The 19,909-nt window shown below is 34.8% G+C and overlaps 1 long non-coding RNA gene across 1 annotated transcript in view; it reads left to right on the top strand.

Annotated features, from left to right (window-relative positions):
• The first annotated feature begins 270 nt into the window (after window positions 1–270).
• The window catches only part of LOC144364076 (uncharacterized), a 51,054-nt gene continuing 31,415 nt past the window's right edge, over window positions 271–19,909 (top strand). The window contains exons 1-2 of the long non-coding RNA XR_013422824.2: window positions 271–462; window positions 9,487–9,595. This is a non-coding gene — a long non-coding RNA (uncharacterized LOC144364076). The remainder of the gene's footprint in view (window positions 463–9,486; window positions 9,596–19,909) is intronic.

Genomic DNA, 19,909 nt, shown 5'->3' with positions numbered 1-19,909 from the left:
TGGAATCAATCAATATTATAATGAATATATTTTGTATTTGTCATACCTCATTAACATAACAACAAGGAACAATCTGACACGCATTGATGTGTCGTTTTACACCAGGCTGACGTTAACGTACTTCCTGTATTCACTTTCCCCAAAGGCTTCAAAGAAACAAACTCATCCATAATAGATTACAATCATAGCATCAATGACCAATCGGTGTTACCATGGCGACACTACTGTGCAGGGCTATAAATGATGGTGCAATTCGCAGGGCATGACAGAGATAACTTAAACTTTGAAGAAACGACTGGGTGAAGCAATAGTTTTAAGTATATTACAATGAATTCAACGTACGTTTTTACGCTCAGTATCTTTTTAGCAGCATGTATTGTACTAGGCTACGGCGACAATTACTCCCTTGGACAGACGGCAGAAATTCCAGATGAACAGTCATTAGAAGAAGTGGAAGAGCAGGTTTGTTGGTACTTTAATTATTTAATCTGTTTATTGAGGTGCAAGTACAATACTTTGAATATTGTGATCAGCTTTCCAATTTTAAGTGGCAGGTACGTTTGTAAAGTCACAAACAAATTTGCTGTATAGGCTTTCGCTTGTCATCTACTTAGAACTCTTTGTGCACATGAGTAGTTATGTATGCATTCGTTTTTGACATCATAATTGTCTGTCGTTTTGTTCTCAAAACTGACGATCGGTTGCTTATGAATGATAACGTACACCTTTCTAAATAAATTGTGGCAATCTAACTAAAAAAGCGCATATGTTTCACATATGCAGAAATGTTGTAGTTCTCTCTCTCTCTGCGTGTTACATCAAGTTTAGCAGATTTTGCATATACAGGTAATACTTAAATCTCTACCCATAATATTTCTGCAAGTATTATTATTGATATTACCCAACACAAATCAGCATATCTTGACGGAAGAACCTAATTGAGAATGTCAACAACGGCAACTAAGGCCTTCCAAATGCATATGCATACGAATAATATTGACATGACATTGACATTTGAGGTCCAATTTTTTTCATTATTTTCAAATGAGTATGCGTAACCCATAACGCTAGACGCTAAGCTATGGGATATGCGTTTAATTATTCCTTGAATTTCTTTTTTTTTTGAGGATTCTGATACACTACGATTAATTAATAATTATGTCAAATGGAAATTGCCTGAAGTAGCCAAAGTACATAAATAATGACTGTAAAGTTGAAATATTAATAATATGTTCTCTGCAGAAGAAATACAATATCAAATATTGTCACTTCATTCCGGACTCTAACATTCAATTTGGCCGATCATCAACCTCATCTGATAATGTGGTATACTTCGTCTCCTTTAGTTCAGTTAAATGGTTTAATCATATCGCTACAAGGTTAGGCGGTATAATGGCATTGATTGCATTGATTGTAAACACACCAGAAGCATCGAGATCTTATCGTCGTTTAGAAATTCTTATAATTTATATTCCTTGTCAGAATAAGACAAGATATCGTACCAGTCGTAATCTTACCCAAACCGTCGTCTAAATGGCTTACCGTGCCAAGAAGCCACTCGGAGTAACGATCATTTCCACCACGATGTAACCTTCTGGAAGATATGTATCACACGATGTAGCTCTAAGTGAATTGAGAACACTAATTTAATGACTGCCGAACAAAGAAGTCTCAATATTGTAACATATACTATTAGTATTCTTGTTCCGACAAACAACAAAATCAACAAAAAATATTTGTTTACCCAAAGCAGGCTTGTTTATCCTATATTATGACTATATATGTATCATTTCAAATCCGTCATACTATATATAACACGTATAGCGTTGTAACTATTGAGGTATTATGCAGTGATTTCATGTGCATAAAACGTTCTTCTTCATCAGTATTTTACTTTAATTTCTAACAGGGACGGTTAGATATGATGGCATAATAATAACTATTATATCATTGTTTTTGTACGATGTATATTTCATCTAAACTTTACATTTTCAGTAGTTTTAAACATTAATGCGTATTATGGTAAAATTTATTGCAAAATAACAATATTGTGCTGGCTGAAAACACACCACTATTTGTTGGATGAATATTTTTAATTACCTTACGTATAGGTATATCTAGCACGCGTGCGCATTAGGGTCGCAAACTGTCAAAACAACCTTAAATCTTAAATTCACGATAAATTATATTTAATTGTTCCTATAATGATTCAATACCAACCACAATTAATTGAAACATGCTCAGACAATTCTAAAAGTTATCCCCGTTTTCTCTTTAAATATTTCAGTGGAAAGCCGATGCTTATCAGCAAACACGCGTTAAAAATTTACTAACTACATCCCATATTTAGTATATTATTAAAACATCATAAAAGAACCTGTTTAAACATATGGAGAATACGGTTTGAGTTTTGAAACTGAAATTGAAAACTGACATATCCAAAAATTAACATATTATATTTTGATAAAAATATGTGAATTTGCGGGCAATAACAACTGTTAGCAGATAATTACAGTGTGGAGGCGTTTTGTGGTAACATCGAACTTACGTTTCTTTCAACAACTCGCTAAATAGACATGCCTATGCATAATTGTAAGGCACTGTTCATTAATCACTACTGTGCACATTATTACTTCCCTTTGAGCTATTTTTTCATGATCACGTTGCTGAAATCGTGTTTCGCTCCGAAATGTTTCTTTGACTATATATATATATATATATATATATATATATATATATATATATATATATATATATTTCATATGAACATTTTTTGTTTCTCAGCGTTTCATCCCGCAGAGTTGTTAAATTAAACGAAAAAAAAAAAACTATATAAGTAAGGCAATAACTGAAGATAAAATGTATTGTTTCTAAATCGAGGCAAGTAAACAAGTTTATAAAATAAAACATTTGTAGCAGTGGACGTAATGATCCACCAGTTGCATGGAATTTTACCAAAAACTTGACGTTTATGACACAACTCAGTTCATCTTCAGAATTTTGGAGATATATTTGAATAATGTGACGTCAAACATTAATGCCGCTACTACAGGCATAATAAAATACACTCGCCCACATGATTTGGGAGAATACATAATCATTTATTTATTTATTTATTTATTTATTTATTTATTTATTTATTTATTTATTTATTTATTTATTTATTTATTTATTTATTTATTTATTTATTTATTTATTTATTTATTTATTTATTTATTTATTTATTTACATTCAATTCGAATTTCGAAAAATGTAAGTCGAAAAACAAAACAAAAACGAGAAACAAAAATGACGATCATACTACTATGCATGAATTAAACCAACGCGAGCAAGATACAGTTAGAAACCGTGGCTAGTAAGCACATCCACATCCGTCATATTTCAATATGAGTCATACTTTATATCTAGAGACAAGTTTTAGATCATTTTGCATCAAAAACGCTATTTATATAACACTACTCTCATTTGATCTTCTAATGTATGCTGCCATTTTACCAACGAACAAATCGGAAATTACAAAATCTACACAATTGTTTGTTTTGGTGCCGGAAACAATTACTACTATTAGGCTCATCTTTCGCTCACTGAGTTGCCCATGTATTGGATAAAAAAAAATAGTTTTATTGCCCTCAGCGACTGGCCGAAAATATGAAATATCGGGTCGCGTTTTTTTGCTTTTTTAATAGGCCCAAATATTAAAAACTCACCATTTTAAGCAGTAAAAATGTGTTTCCTCTAAAATTAACAATCCCGGACCGTTGTTTGATTCCCAGGGTCCCGGGGGAGGGGGGTAAGTGATGACTTTGAACCTCGGGTTGATCTGTATTTCGCTGACATGTTCCAAAAACTATGAAGTCCATATACCTCGGCTATTTACGATAGCTTTGGTTTTCACGGGTTTACAAAAAAATCCGACCGACCCAATTTTTCTATTTTCCGACTTGAGGGCAACATACTGTATATTTGTCAGTCGTTTAAATTATTACTTATAGGTTATAAGGCAAGATGTTCTGAAAAAAACTGCAAAACACGATTTTATAGTTCGGTAGAATATTTTTTTTTCTAAAACTGACGTCGTGTAGTGTGTGTTCGAATTTCGTGTAAATAAAACGTTGCATACGGGGTTACGGGGTATCTATCTACGTCGCGTAGAACCCACATCGAACACGATGCTATCTGACTCTTTCACTGAATTTAAAATTGTTGATTACCGGACAAGATTGATATATTTACATATTCCCATTGAAATATCAGTATCATGTCATACAAGCAATACAAATAATATGTTGTTAATCAAATGTCACATTGATAACATTTAAAATGTTTTGTATCAGTATTTCTTTTAACATCCTTTCCAATTTACAACAGAATATTTGTAATTATATTTGTAAGATTTTATATATTCCTAAACATAGCAAAAATAAAAAAAATATTCATACCAAAAAGTGTTCTTGGTTAAAACTTTGTCAAAACCGTTATTCGACGGTATTTTGTTATATTTCTTTTTGATCAATCGACATTCATTTTTACAATTAGAGATGACCAATCACACACAGTCTAAAACAACTATACGTATGGTAAACATTATATTTTTATATTGACAAAAAAAAACCCAGCCGCAATAAGAAAGATTTGTTTTGAACGCCACAATGTCTGTAACATAATGTAATGTATGCAGTATTGATTGAACATCTATGTAGGTTCCAATACTATAAAATCACTTAAAACTTTAAATAAAATACTTAAACAAAAAAATCGCTGTCTTCAGAGGCCAGAGTGGGTGCTGTTTTGTTGTTTTTAATCTAAATTGGGGCAAAATATAATGCATTAGTAAATGTTTGTCTTATATTAGATGAAATCCCACCTGTTTTAAAAAATATAGATGATTGATTCGATAACATGAATTATCCACTTATTTCGGCATAGATATCATTTTATGGGTGGCGGGCGATAACATTATTTTAGACATAGATGATATAATTGGACTCTACTATTTATTTCGCAACGTAGAACTGGCCAATTTATTACTTATTAATTGAAAGCAGTTTTGTTGATTAGATTAATTCTCGTAAAAATGATTCATGGTCTATTGAATGTACTGATGGCGTCATCCTCTAATGTGCCATTGGTTGGAAAGGAATCATGTGAATAATTCTTACAAATAAGTTTTGTTGGAGAAAACACAATTTAGATCCTCTAATCTTACTATTCATAATTACGAATGAGATTGAATTATCAAACGTGGACATCAATGAGGCCATGTCAAAGCAAGATTTTAGTGCCAAATGACCGAAAACTGCAGCGGGTTAGGGTGACATTGACGTTCACACAACTCAAATATTATAGACTTCATAGGGTCTAATAAAAATAAATGCAATTGTTTCGAGCTAACCTTATTTTTACCTACTCTTTTGAACTAGAATTCTTGGGGACGGAGTTACGTCACAGAAGATTATATGTTGTTCGGACGCGCACCACTGTATATGTATTTCTATGGGCTATGCGGGAGCTGCATGGAATGCTGTGCTATATGTAATATCGATTATTTTGACAAATAAAACATGGCCATGATTGACCATCTATAAACCCACCTTAGTGTACATCATTTATAGACGATGAACTTCATGTTCGTAGGACGGATAAAAGCTGATAGTTTTCAATATTATAAGAGACATTTACAGAAGAAGTAAACGGGCGCGTATTGATATTTGTTTAACTGATGCTCAAATCGCCCAACGAAGGAAAGGGTGCGTTGTGCGATATTTGATCTCAATTATTCCAGATCCTTATGTGATGGTTACAATTGGTCACGGGTCATGGAGTGTGTGCCGCCTTAAATCTGTAACGGAAATACGTTTGTTCAAATATCGACAAACATGGCCGGCGTAATAATAATAATAATAATAACTTTATTGCATCCTTAGAAATACAATGTTTCTATCAGTTAATAGCAATAATGATTAGTTGTGATAACTACTACTACAAAAAGAAAGTTAGTTGTTAAAAAAAAAAGATAAAGCAAGTGTTACATATCAAATGGCATTTTTATTTCTTGATTGAAATGCATTATGAATATAGTTGCCAATCTTTTTTTATTATTACATCATCTTTTGAAGTCATCAAGAAATTAAATTTCTGGAGATCATCCTGGGTTTCTTGTGGAAATATAATGTCTTGTATGATTTGTTGGCGTATTACTTTATATTGTGGACATTTCATAACAAAGTGCAGTTCGTCTTCTATTTCATTCTGTGAACATTGTTTGCAAATTCTATTTTCAGTAGGTATTTTTTAGGTATTTATAATATGAAAAGTTATTGCACGGCTGGCTCATCTGGGTTTTCATAGCGTTACGATACTTGGCAATAAAATGTATAATAATATATTTGTAAATGTAGAAACAATGTGTGAATCTTCTGTCAAAGTTCGCTTTTTATCCTGTATTTTATTTTAGAACAATTCAAAATCTATGTGACATTAGCTCGACAACGGTATCAAATTCGAACTTGAATTGTGTTCAGCAATGTAAAAAAATATTCTAAAAAGGGGAATGCAACCAAATATGCAACAAAATGACCATTCCATTACCTACAAAAAACTAAAGATTAAGTATTCACAACATTTCATCACCCATGCACGAACATTGCACAATCACCCTGTAATCTGTATATTTTAATAGCAAGGTCATGCAGAAATATGGTATAGTCGCCATGTAATCTGTATATTTTAATAGCAAGGTCATGCAGAAATACGGTATAGTCGCCATGTAATTTGTATATTCTAATAGCAGGGTCATGCAGAAATACGGTATAGTCGCCATGTAATTTGTATATTCTAATAGCAGGGTCATGCAGAAATATGGGCACGGTAATCTAATTATCAGTGTAATCTAATTTACAACAATTGTCATCATCATCATGGTTCTCTATTACAGAAATAAACTCAGTTTTGTTTTGCATTATCTGTTGGATTTAGTGATGTTCTGATTTCTTTTCAAATGTCAGCCATCGGCCACGGCATATTTTAACGAATAACTGCATTGCATTGTTTTCATTGTAAATGATAAACCTAAGCAGAATATTCTCATTTTCTAGCCTTGTTATATGCGCAATATATTGTAGATGTTTTACAGAAATTAGCAAGGTCTTTGTTATCATTCTCATACGTACATTGCTAAACATATAGGACCAATCCAAGTTTTTCTGTGTATGTCTCGGCTTCTTTTTTTGTATTTTTTTAGAGCGTTGGAGTGAATTTGTGTTCGTTTAAACCCTTTTTTTTTTTCATTCTCCTGAGAAAATTATGACAGATCGATCCAATTGTTCTTTATTGTTCGCTCATTGTGATCTCCACGGCGTGAACACTGTATAAGTATAGACTACGTACATATGCTTTAACGATTCTTGTTCGGTGGGTATTTTGTTATCAGCTAATACATGCTTAAGCTCATTCCATTGGGAAGCAAACGAAATGCGGAAATTTAGGAAACATGCCATGCGTCCTAGATACTTTAACTGGCTCAGATTTTAACGGGTACACTGCCAATAAATGATGGTTTAGTGCTATATTCCTCATCTACATCTTAGACAACCAACCATACACTGAAAGCAATGGTTTCCGTTTTGTTGATTGAGTGTGAAATTTGCATCATACATTTTGACTTTTTTCTGAAAGTTCGTCGATATCGTTACATAAAAGGGCTGTATAATCAGCATATAATATCATTTGTAACATTGTCCTGGAATATCATAAGTTAGAGTAGTTTTGAACTTTTGATTGCTGATGATGTTCCTGTTCGCAATAAGAAAAAAGTATTGACCCATTATACAATATAATAACAGCGGTTAGGAATACTTTTTAATATGTTTCTTGTAGGACCATGGAAACGCGAATTTAATAGAATATAAAACCCTCATAACTCCCAACTACCAACCTGTTCCAGTCACGGCACAAGTCATGAACTATTTTGTATTTATTTATGTATATACATAGTGTACACTCATATGATTCGGCTCGGTTATGATAGAACACAAAATTCATTCCGTGACGCAGCTGTCGGTCTCAGAGTTTAACGCGTTTTACTTAGTTTACGGAAATTGGAAATTCGAAACGGTGTCGAAATTTCCCTCAATCCCAGTGCGTTATAAAGAAATATTAACTGCAAAGGAGAGAAATATGTTTCCTCAGACACACCAAATGTGACCAGGTAGACGCTTCTGTCCGACGTTTACAAATAGTAATTACTTTGTCACCTCGAATATACGAAGTAGTATGTCAAGTTCGTGTGGTGTGTGTTGATATGTCTCACAGTGTTATTGCTTGAATTATTCAAATAAGATTCGGCATCGTCTAGTTTTTAATATCTGTCCATACTTCATTTATAAAATCGAAATTCCCCTGTCTGATAATATACGTACGTGTATGCATTATAGTGTTGGTCGCCATGTTACATGTAGCCATGTTAAGTGAACGTGCCTGTTCCACCAAGTGATTCATTGTTGAGCCAGGTTGTCTACAATTTCAATTTGGCTGTAATTAATCCTTTGCTCGCTTTTAAGAAATCGCTTTTTCAGTGAGGTAAATATTTTATATCATACATAATTAATGGGCGTTAGTCATCGCTCCGCGCCCTGTTCGATATGGGACTCATAGCAACGTTTAAAATACATTGTTTATTTACATGAAATTCGAACAAAGGCTGCGGCGACCACTGGCCTTTAATATCAAAAAAGAAACAGTCGCAGCATTTTCGGATTGTGGGTGTCCAAAAAAGGAATGTAGGTATCGGCGACATACATTTGACATTAGTTGAGTACCATGCACCCATCGTTACGACTCCAGCCTATGGTCGCACCGTCGGGGTCAGTTATACATAAATACAGATTCATGTCACGTGTTCTGCTGTGCAACTACAACATGCGAATAAAATTAAACATAAAGGTTTAAAATTAAACTGTCCAATCAGGACAGTCATCGTGAAAGGATTGGCGTCATATCCGTTATTGACAGGCGCTCGTAATTGGAAAACTGATTAATATCCATGATAGCTGCACTGATGAAACTGACAAATGCATATGTGTCAATATAGTGCCGATTACTGTGGAGCTAGACGATGTGCATACAACAGTTCAATGAAATAGTCAATATAGTATTGGACGCAATTAGGTGTGCACATTGCTCCGACATATTCGTTAAAGCGGGGGAGTCGTCAACTGTGCATGCGTCAGATGGCCAAAGCGTGTCATTGTTTACAAACAAGCGTCTACTCATGAGCCTTTGCGTTTTAGCGTATGTTGTTATCGTCGGTTGTGACTCCCGCTTTAACGTTCACTAACCTGCAGATTGTAAAATACAGCAGATTGTTAAATACACCAACGCCCTCACTCGGGTTCCAACGCATATAGAAGTAGACTGACATTACGTTTTTGTGACGAGAACTATATGGCAGCACGCCCTCAACTAACGAGTTTTTTATTTATTTTTCAGGTTGTCCGAGAAATCGTCAGGAATTTTCTCTTCAGCAAACCGTCAGCAAAAGTGTTTAGACCAATGTCAGATGCAACAGCAATGAGAAAACCATACGTCTCAAAAAGAGGTATTGTGTGTTTTTTTACTCCTCAATTTGTGTCTAAAAACTGTTCAGGAAGCAACATTCAACTAAACATACACATATGGTCTAAACCCCAGAGATAGACATAGCAACCACTAGCGTGGAAATATCTGTAATGCACTGACGGTTACAAGTTGAATTATAATTTGTGTTTAACAACACAGAGATAAAATACTCACATGTCATAAAGACGAAGCAAAAGATATAGTTAGATTTATTTATGAAAAAAATAATTTCCAAAATTTTTGTAACTTCACAGCTATAATGAACTGTTTGTCGTACTTATACCTTATTAATTATCCCAACTCATGACCTCATCCTAACTAATAATAACATTATTATCGTGCAGACTGACAATAGCAAACAAACACGTTGGTAGATATGAAAGTTGTTAACTCGTAATATCCGAGTTCTATTTTGAGTTTGGACTTCGAGTTATAGGCCACACTCTCATTCCAGTTATACAATTTTAGCCCGATCAAATTTTTGACTCAACTCGCGTAATTTTTGTGGAATCACAGTGAAGGTGTCATTGACTTCAGTGTTTTTACCTGATTCGATGGCTTGATACTGGGATACTGGTTATGAAGCACTTTTGTCGGCTTAAAAAACGGATCTGAAATACAAGGACTGTTCTTAAAATATAGGAACTCTGGAAGAACACGAGGACTGTGGTTGAAATATAGCGACTGTGGTTGAAATATAGCGACTGTGCTAGAAATATAGGGACTGTGCTTGAAATATAGAAACTGTGCTTGAAATATAGAAATTGTTCTTGAAATATAGGGACTGTGTTTGACATATAGGGACTGCGCTTGAAATATAGAAATGGTGCTTGAAATATAGGGACTGTGTTTGAAATATAGGGACTGTGCTTGAAATATAGAGACTGTGCTAGAAATATAGAGACTGTGCTTGAAATATAGAGACTGTGCTTGAAATATAGGGACTGTGTTTGAAATATAGGGACTGTGTTTGAAATATAGGGACTGTGCTAGAAATATAGGGACTGTGCTAGAAATATAGCGACTGTGCTAGAAATATATATAGGGACTGTGCTAGAAATATAGGGACTGTGCTTGAAATATAGTGACTGTGCTTGAAATATAGAGACTGTGCTAGAAATATAGGGACTGTGCTTGAAATATAGAGACTGTGCTTGAAATATAGAGACTGTGCTAGAAATATAGAGACTGTGCTAGAAATATAGAGACTGAGCTAGAAATATATAACTGTGCTTGAAATATAGAGACTGTGCTAGAAATATAGAGACTGTGCTACAAATATAGGGACTGTGCTTGAAATATAGTGACTGTGCTTGAAATATAGAGACTGTGCTAGAAATATAGGGACTGTGCTTGAAATATAGAGACTGTGCTTGAAATATAGAGACTGTGCTAGAAATATAGAGACTGTGCTAGAAATATAGAGACTGTGCTAGAAATATAGGGACTGTGCTTGAAATATAGACTGTGTAGAAATAGAGAGACTGTGCTAGAAATATAGAGACTGTGCTAGAAATACAGGGACTGTGCTTGAAATATAGAGACTGTGCTAGAAATATAGAGACTGTGCTAGAAATATAGGGACTGTGCTTGAAATATAGTGACTGTGCTTGAAATATAGAGACTGTGCTAGAAATATAGGGACTGTGCTTGAAATATTGTGACTGTGCTTGAAATATAGAGACTGTGCTAGACATATAGGGACTGTGCTTGAAATATAGAGACTGTGCTAGAAATATAGAGACTGTGCTAGAAATATAGAGACTGTGCTAGACATATAGGGACTGTGCTTGAAATATAGAGACTGTGCTAGAAATATAGAGACTGTGCTTGAAATATAGAGACTGTGCTAGAAATATAGAGACTGTGCTAGAAATATAGGGACTGTGCTAGAAATATAGAGACTGTGCTTGAAATATAGTGACTGTGCTAGAAATATAGAGACTGTGCTAGAAATATAGAGACTGTGCTAGAAATATAGAGACTGTGCTAGAATATAGAGACTGTGCTAGAAATATAGAGACTGTGCTTGAAATATAGTGACTGTGCTAGAAATATAGAGACTGTGCTAGAAATATAGAGACTGTGCTAGAAATATAGAGACTGTGCTAGAAATATAGAGACTGTGCTAGAAATATAGAGACTGTGCTAGAAATATAGAGACTGTGCTTGAAATATAGTGACTGTGCTAGAAATATAGAGACTGTGCTAGAAATATAGAGCCTGTGCTAGAAATATAGAGACTGTGCTAGAAATATAGAGACTGTGCTAGAAATATAGGGACTGTGTAAGAAATATAGGGACTGTGCTTGAAATATAGTGACTGTGCTTGAAATATAGGGACTGTGCTTGAAATATAGGGACTGTGCTTGAAATATAGAGACTGTGCTTGAAATATAGAGACTGTGCTAGAAATATAGGGACTGTGCTTGAAATATAGGGACTGTGCTTGAAATATAGGGACTGTGCTTGAAATATAGTGACTGTGCTTGAAATATAGAGACTGTGCTTGAAATATAGAGACTGTGCTAGAAATATAGAGACTGTGCTAGAAATATAGAGACTGTGCTTGAAATATAGGGACTGTGCTTGACATATAGGGACTGTGCTTGACATATAGAGACTGTGCTTGAAATATAGAGACTGTGCTAGAAATATAGGGACTGTGCTAGAAATATAGAGACAGTGCTAGAAATATAGTGACTGTGCTTGAAATATAGGGACTGTGCTTGAAATATAGGGACTGTGCTTGAAATATAGGGACTGTGCTTGAAATATAGGGACTGTGCTTGAAATATAGAGACTGTGCTTGAAATATAGAGACTGTGCTAGAAATATAGGGACTAAGCTTGAAATATAGGGACTGTGCTTGAAATATAGGGACTGTGCTTGAAATATAGGGACTGTGCTTGAAATATAGGGACTGTGCTAGAAATATAGGGACTGTGCTTGAAATATAGGGACTGTGCTTGAAATATAGGGACTGTGCTTGAAATATAGTGACTGTGCTTGAAATATAGAGACTGTGCTTGAAATATAGAGACTGTGCTAGAAATATAGGGACTGTGCTTGAAATATAGGGACTGTGCTTGAAATATAGGGACTGTGCTTGAAATATAGAGACTGTGCTTGAAATATAGAGACTGTGCTAGAAATATAGGGACTGTGCTTGAAATATAGGGACTGTGCTAGAAATATAAAGACTGTGCTTGAAATATAGAGACTGTGCTAGAAATATAGGGACTGTGCTTGAAATATAGGGACTGTGCTTGAAATATAGGGACTGTGCTTGAAATATAGTGACTGTGCTTGAAATATTGAGACTGTGCTTGAAATATAGAGACTGTGCTAGAAATATAGAGACTGTGCTTGAAATATAGGGACTGTGCTTGAAATATAGAGACTGTGCTTGAAATATAGGGACTGTGCTTGAAATATAGAGACTGTGCTAGAAATATAGGGACTGTGCTTGAAATATAGTGTCTGTGCTTGAAATATAGAGACTGTGCTAGAAATATAGGGACTGTGCTTGAAATATAGTGACTGTGTTTCAAATATAGAGACTGTGTTTGAAATATAGAGACTGTGTTTGGAATATAGTGACTGTGCTTGAAATATAGAGACTGTGCTAGAAATATAGGGACTGTGCTTGAAATATAGTGACTGTGCTTGAAATATTGTGACTGTGCTTGAAATATAGAGACTGTGCTTGAAATATAGAGACTGTGCTAGCAATATAGGGACTGTGCTTGAAATATAGTGACTGTGCTTGAAATATAGAGACTGTGCTAGAAATATAGGGACTGTGCTTGAAATATAGTGACTGTGTTTGAAATATAGAGACTGTGTTTGAAATATAGAGACTGTGTTTGAAATATAGTGACTATGCTTGAAATATAGAGACTGTGCTAGAAATATAGGGACTGTGCTTGAAATATAGTGACTGTGCTAGAAATATAGAGACTGTGCTTGAAATATAGTGACTGTGTTTGAAAAATAGAGACTGTGTTTGAAATATAGAGACTGTGTTTGAAATATAGTGACTATGTTTGAAATATAGAGACTGTGCTAGAAATATAGGGACTGTGCTAGAAATATAGAGTCTGTGCTTGAAATATAGAGACTGTGCTAGAAATATAGGGACTGTGCTTGAAATGTAGAGACTGTGCTAGAAATATAGAGTCTGTGCTTGAAATATAGTGACTGTGTTTGAAAAATAGAGACTGTGTTTGAAATATAGAGACTGTGTTTGAAATATAGTGACTATGCTTGAAATATAGAGACTGTGCTAGAAATATAGGGACTGTGCTTGAAATATAGTGACTGTGCTTGAAATATAGAGACTGTGCTTGAAATATAGTGACTGTGTTTGAAATATAGAGACTGTGTTTGAAATATAGAGACTGTGTTTGAAATATAGTGACTATGCTTGAAATATAGAGACTGTGCTAGAAATATAGGGACTGTGCTTGAAATATAGTGACTGTGTTTGAAATATAGAGACTGTGTTTGAAATATAGAGACTGTGTTTGAAATATAGTGACTATGCTTGAAATATAGAGACTGTGCTAGAAATATAGAGACTGTGCTTGAAATATAGGGACTGTGCTTGAAATATAGAGACTGTGCTTGAAATATAGGGACTGTGCTTGAAATATAGAGACTGTGCTAGAAATATAGGGACTGTGCTTGAAATATAGTGTCTGTGCTTGAAATATAGAGACTGTGCTAGAAATATAGGGACTGTGCTTGAAATATAGTGACTGTGTTTCAAATATAGAGACTGTGTTTGAAATATAGAGACTGTGTTTGGAATATAGTGACTGTGCTTGAAATATAGAGACTGTGCTAGAAATATAGGGACTGTGCTTGAAATATAGTGACTGTGCTTGAAATATTGTGACTGTGCTTGAAATATAGAGACTGTGCTTGAAATATAGAGACTGTGCTAGCAATATAGGGACTGTGCTTGAAATATAGTGACTGTGCTTGAAATATAGAGACTGTGCTAGAAATATAGGGACTGTGCTTGAAATATAGTGACTGTGTTTGAAATATAGAGACTGTGTTTGAAATATAGAGAATGTGTTTGAAATATAGTGACTATGCTTGAAATATAGAGACTGTGCTAGAAATATAGGGACTGTGCTTGAAATATAGTGACTGTGCTAGAAATATAGAGACTGTGCTTGAAATATAGTGACTGTGTTTGAAAAATAGAGACTGTGTTTGAAATATAGAGACTGTGTTTGAAATATAGTGACTATGTTTGAAATATAGAGACTGTGCTAGAAATATAGGGACTGTGCTAGAAATATAGAGTCTGTGCTTGAAATATAGAGACTGTGCTAGAAATATAGGGACTGTGCTTGAAATGTAGAGACTGTGCTAGAAATATAGAGTCTGTGCTTGAAATATAGTGACTGTGTTTGAAAAATAGAGACTGTGTTTGAAATATAGAGACTGTGTTTGAAATATAGTGACTATGCTTGAAATATAGAGACTGTGCTAGAAATATAGGGACTGTGCTTGAAATATAGTGACTGTGCTTGAAATATAGAGACTGTGCTTGAAATATAGTGACTGTGTTTGAAATATAGAGACTGTGTTTGAAATATAGAGACTGTGTTTGAAATATAGTGACTATGCTTGAAATATAGAGACTGTGCTAGAAATATAGGGACTGTGCTTGAAATATAGTGACTGTGTTTGAAATATAGAGACTGTGTTTGAAATATAGAGACTGTGTTTGAAATATAGTGACTATGCTTGAAATATAGAGACTGTGCTAGAAATATAGGGACTGTGCTTGAAATATAGTGACTGTGCTTGAAATATAGAGACTGTGCTAGAAATATAGAGACTGTGCTAGAAATATAGGGACTGTGCTTGAAATATAGTGTCTGTGCTTGAAATATAGGGAATGTGCTTGAAATATAGGGACTGTGCTTGAAATATAGAGACTGTGCTAGAAATATAGGGACTGTGCTTGAAATATAGTGACTGTGCTAGAAATATAGGGACTGTGCTTGAAATATAGAGACTGTGCTAGACATATAGGGACTGTGCTTGAAATATAGAGACTGTGCTTGAAATATAGAGACTGTGCTAGAAATATAGAGCCTGTGCTAGAAATATAGTGACTGTGTTTGAAATATAGAGACTGTGCTAGCAATATAGGGACTGTGCTTGAAATATAGTGACTGTGCTTGAAATATAGAGACTGTGCTAGAAATATAGGGACTGTGCTTGAAATATAGTGACTGTGTTTGAAATATAGAGACTGTGTTTGAAATATAGAGACTGTGTTTGAAATATAGTGACTATGCTTGAAATATAGAGACTGTGCTAGAAATATAGGGACTGTGCTTGAAATATAGTGACTGTGCTTGAAATATAGAGACTGTGCTAGACATATAGAGACTGTGCTTGAAATATAGGGACTGTGCTTGAAATATAGTGACTGTGCTTGAAATATAGGGACTGTGCTTGAAATATAGGGACTGTGCTTGAAATATAGTGACTGTGTTTGAAATGTAGAGACTGTGCTAGAAATATAGAGTCTGTGTTTGAAATATAGTGACTGTGCTTGAAATATAGGGACTGTGCTTGAAATATAGGGACTGTGCTTGAAATATAGTGACTGTGTTTGAAATGTAGAGACTGTGCTAGAAATATAGAGTCTGTGTTTGAAATATAGTGACTGTGCTTGAAATATAGGGACTGTGCTTGAAATGTAGAGACTGTGCTAGAAATATAGAGTCTGTGCTTGAAATATAGTGACTGTGCTTGAAATATAGAGACTGTGCTAGAAATATAGTGACTGTGTTTGAAATATAGTGACTGTGTTTGAAATATTGAGACTGTGTTTGAAATATTGAGACTGTGTTTGAAATATAGTGACTGTGTTTGAAATATTGAGACTGTGTTTGAAATATAGTGACTGTGCTTGAAATATTGAGACTGTGTTTGAAATATAGTGACTGTGTTTGAAATATTGAGACTGTGTTTGAAATATAGTGACTGTGCTTGAAATATAGAGACTGTGCTAGAAATATAGAGACTGTGTAAGAAATATAGGGACTGTGCTTGAAATATATGGACTGTGCTTGAAATATAGGGACTGTGCTTGAAATATAGGGACTGTGCTTGAAATATAGTGACTGTGCTTGAAATATAGAGACTGTGCTAGAAATATAGGGACTGTGTTTGAAATATAGTGACTGTGTTTGAAATATTGAGACTGTGTTTGAAATATAGTGACTGTGCTTGAAATATAGAGACTGTGCTAGAAATATAGAGACTGTGTAAGAAATATAGGGACTGTGCTTGAAATATATGGACTGTGCTTGAAATATAGGGACTGTGCTTGAAATATAGGGACTGTGCTTGAAATATAGGGACTGTGCTTGAAATATAGAGACTGTGCTTGAAATATAGAGACTGTGCTTGAAATATAGTGACTGTGCTTGAAATATAGGGACTGCGCTTGAAATATAGAGACTGCTAGAAATATAGGGACTGTGCTTGAAATATAGAGACTGTGCTAGAAATATAGAGTCTGTGCTTGAAATATAGTGACTGTGCTTGAAATATAGAGACTGTGCTAGAAATATAGGGACTGTGCTTGAAATATAGGGACTGTGCTTGAAATATAGAGACTGTGCTAGAAATATAGGGACTGTGCTTGAAATATAGTGACTGTGCTAGAAATATAGGGACTGTGCTTGAAATATAGAGACTGTGCTAGACATATAGGGACTGTGCTTGACATATAGAGACTGTGCTTGAAATATAGAGACTGTGCTAGAAATATAGAGCCTGTGCTAGAAATATAGGGATTGTGCTTGAAATATAGTGACTGTTCTTGAAATATAGAGACTGTGCTAGAAATATAGAGCCTGTGCTAGAAATATAGGGACTGTGATTGAAATATAGTGACTGTGTTTGAAATATAGAGACTGTGTTTGAAATATAGAGACTGTGTTTGAAATATAGTGACTATGCTTGAAATATAGAGACTGTGCTAGAAATATAGGGATTGTGCTTGAAATATAGTGACTGTTCTTGAAATATAGTGACTGTGCTAGAAATATAGGGACTGTGCTTGAAATGTAGAGACTGTGCTAGAAATATAGAGTCTGTGCTTGAAATATAGGGACTGTGCTTGAAATATAGAGACTGTGCTTGAAATATAGTGACTGTGCTTGAAATATAGTGACTGTGCTAGAAATATAGGGACTGTGCTTGAAATATAGGGACTGTGCTTGACATATAGAGACTGTGCTAGAAATATAGGGACTGTGCTTGAAATATAGTGACTGTGCTAGAAATATAGGGACTGTGCTTGAAATATAGAGACTGTGCTTGAAATATAGAGATTGTGCTAAAAATATAGGGACTGTGCTTGAAATATAGAGTCTGTGCTTGAAATATAGGGACTGTGCTTGAAATATAGGGACTGTGCTTGAAATATAGAGACTGTGCTTGAAATATAGTGACTGTGCTTGAAATATAGAGACTGTGCTAGAAATATAGGGACTGTGCTTGAAATATAGGGACTGTGCTTGACATATAGAGACTGTGCTAGAAATATAGGGACTGTGCTTGAAATATAGTGACTGTGCTAGAAATATAGGGACTGTGCTTGAAATATAGAGACTGTGCTTGAAATATAGAGATTGTGCTAAAAATATAGGCACTGTGCTTGAAATATAGTGACTGTGCTTGAAATAAAGAGACTGTGCTAGAAATATAGGGACTGTGCTTGAAATATAGTGACTGTGTTTGAAATATTGAGACTGTGTTTGAAATATAGTGACTGTGCTTGAAATATAGAGACTGTGCTAGAAATATAGAGACTGTGTAAGAAATATAGGGACTGTGCTTGAAATATATGGACTGTGCTTGAACTATAGGGACTGTGCTTGAAATATAGGGACTGTGCTTGAAATATAGGGACTGTGCTTGAAATATAGAGACTGTGCTAGAAATATAGAGACTGTGCTCGAAATATAGTGACTGTGCTTGAAATATAGGGACTGTGCTTGAAATATAGGGACTGCGCTTGAAATATAGTGACTGTGCTTGAAATATAGGGACTGCGCTTGAAATATAGAGACTGCTAGAAATATAGGGACTGTGCTTGAAATATAGAGACTGTGCTAGAAATATAGAGTCTGTGCTTGAAATATAGTGACTGTGCTTGAAATATAGAGACTGTGCTAGAAATATAGGGACTGTGCTTGAAATATAGGGACTGTGCTTGAAATATAGAGACTGTGCTAGAAATATAGAGTCTGTGCTTGAAATATAGGGACTGTGCTTGAAATATAGAGACTGTGCTTGAAATATAGAGACTGTGCGAGACATATAGTGACTGTGCTAGAAATATAGGGACTGTGCTTGAAATATAGGGACTGTGCTTGACATATAGAGACTGTGCTAGAAATATAGGGACTGTGCTTGAAATATAGTGACTGTGCTAGAAATATAGGGACTGTGCTTGAAATATAGAGACTGTGCTTGAAATATAGAGATTGTGCTAAAAATATAGGGACTGTGCTTGAAATATAGAGTCTGTGCTTGAAATATAGGGACTGTGCTTGAAATATAGGGACTGTGCTTGAAATATAGAGACTGTGCTTGAAATATAGTGACTGTGCTTGAAATATAGAGACTGTGCTAGAAATATAGGGACTGTGCTTGAAATATAGGGACTGTGCTTGACATATAGAGACTGTGCTAGAAATATAGGGACTGTGCTTGAAATATAGTGACTGTGCTAGAAATATAGGGACTGTGCTTGAAATATAGAGACTGTGCTTGAAATATAGAGATTGTGCTAAAAATATAGGCACTGTGCTTGAAATATAGTGACTGTGCTTGAAATAAAGAGACTGTGCTAGAAATATAGGGACTGTGCTTGAAATATAGTGACTGTGTTTGAAATATTGAGACTGTGTTTGAAATATAGTGACTGTGCTTGAAATATAGAGACTGTGCTAGAAATATAGAGACTGTGTAAGAAATATAGGGACTGTGCTTGAAATATATGGACTGTGCTTGAACTATAGGGACTGTGCTTGAAATATAGGGACTGTGCTTGAAATATAGGGACTGTGCTTGAAATATAGAGACTGTGCTAGAAATATAGAGACTGTGCTCGAAATATAGTGACTGTGCTTGAAATATAGGGACTGTGCTTGAAATATAGGGACTGCGCTTGACATATAGAGACTGTGCTTGGAATATAGAGACTGTGCTAGAAATATAGGGACTGTGCTAGAAATAT

Source organism: Saccoglossus kowalevskii, chromosome 15, assembly GCF_978046115.1.
Source record: "Saccoglossus kowalevskii chromosome 15, keSacKowa6.1, whole genome shotgun sequence".
NCBI classification, from domain to species: Eukaryota; Metazoa; Hemichordata; class Enteropneusta; family Harrimaniidae; genus Saccoglossus; species Saccoglossus kowalevskii.
This window is presented reverse-complemented; position numbering and strand designations above follow the sequence as displayed.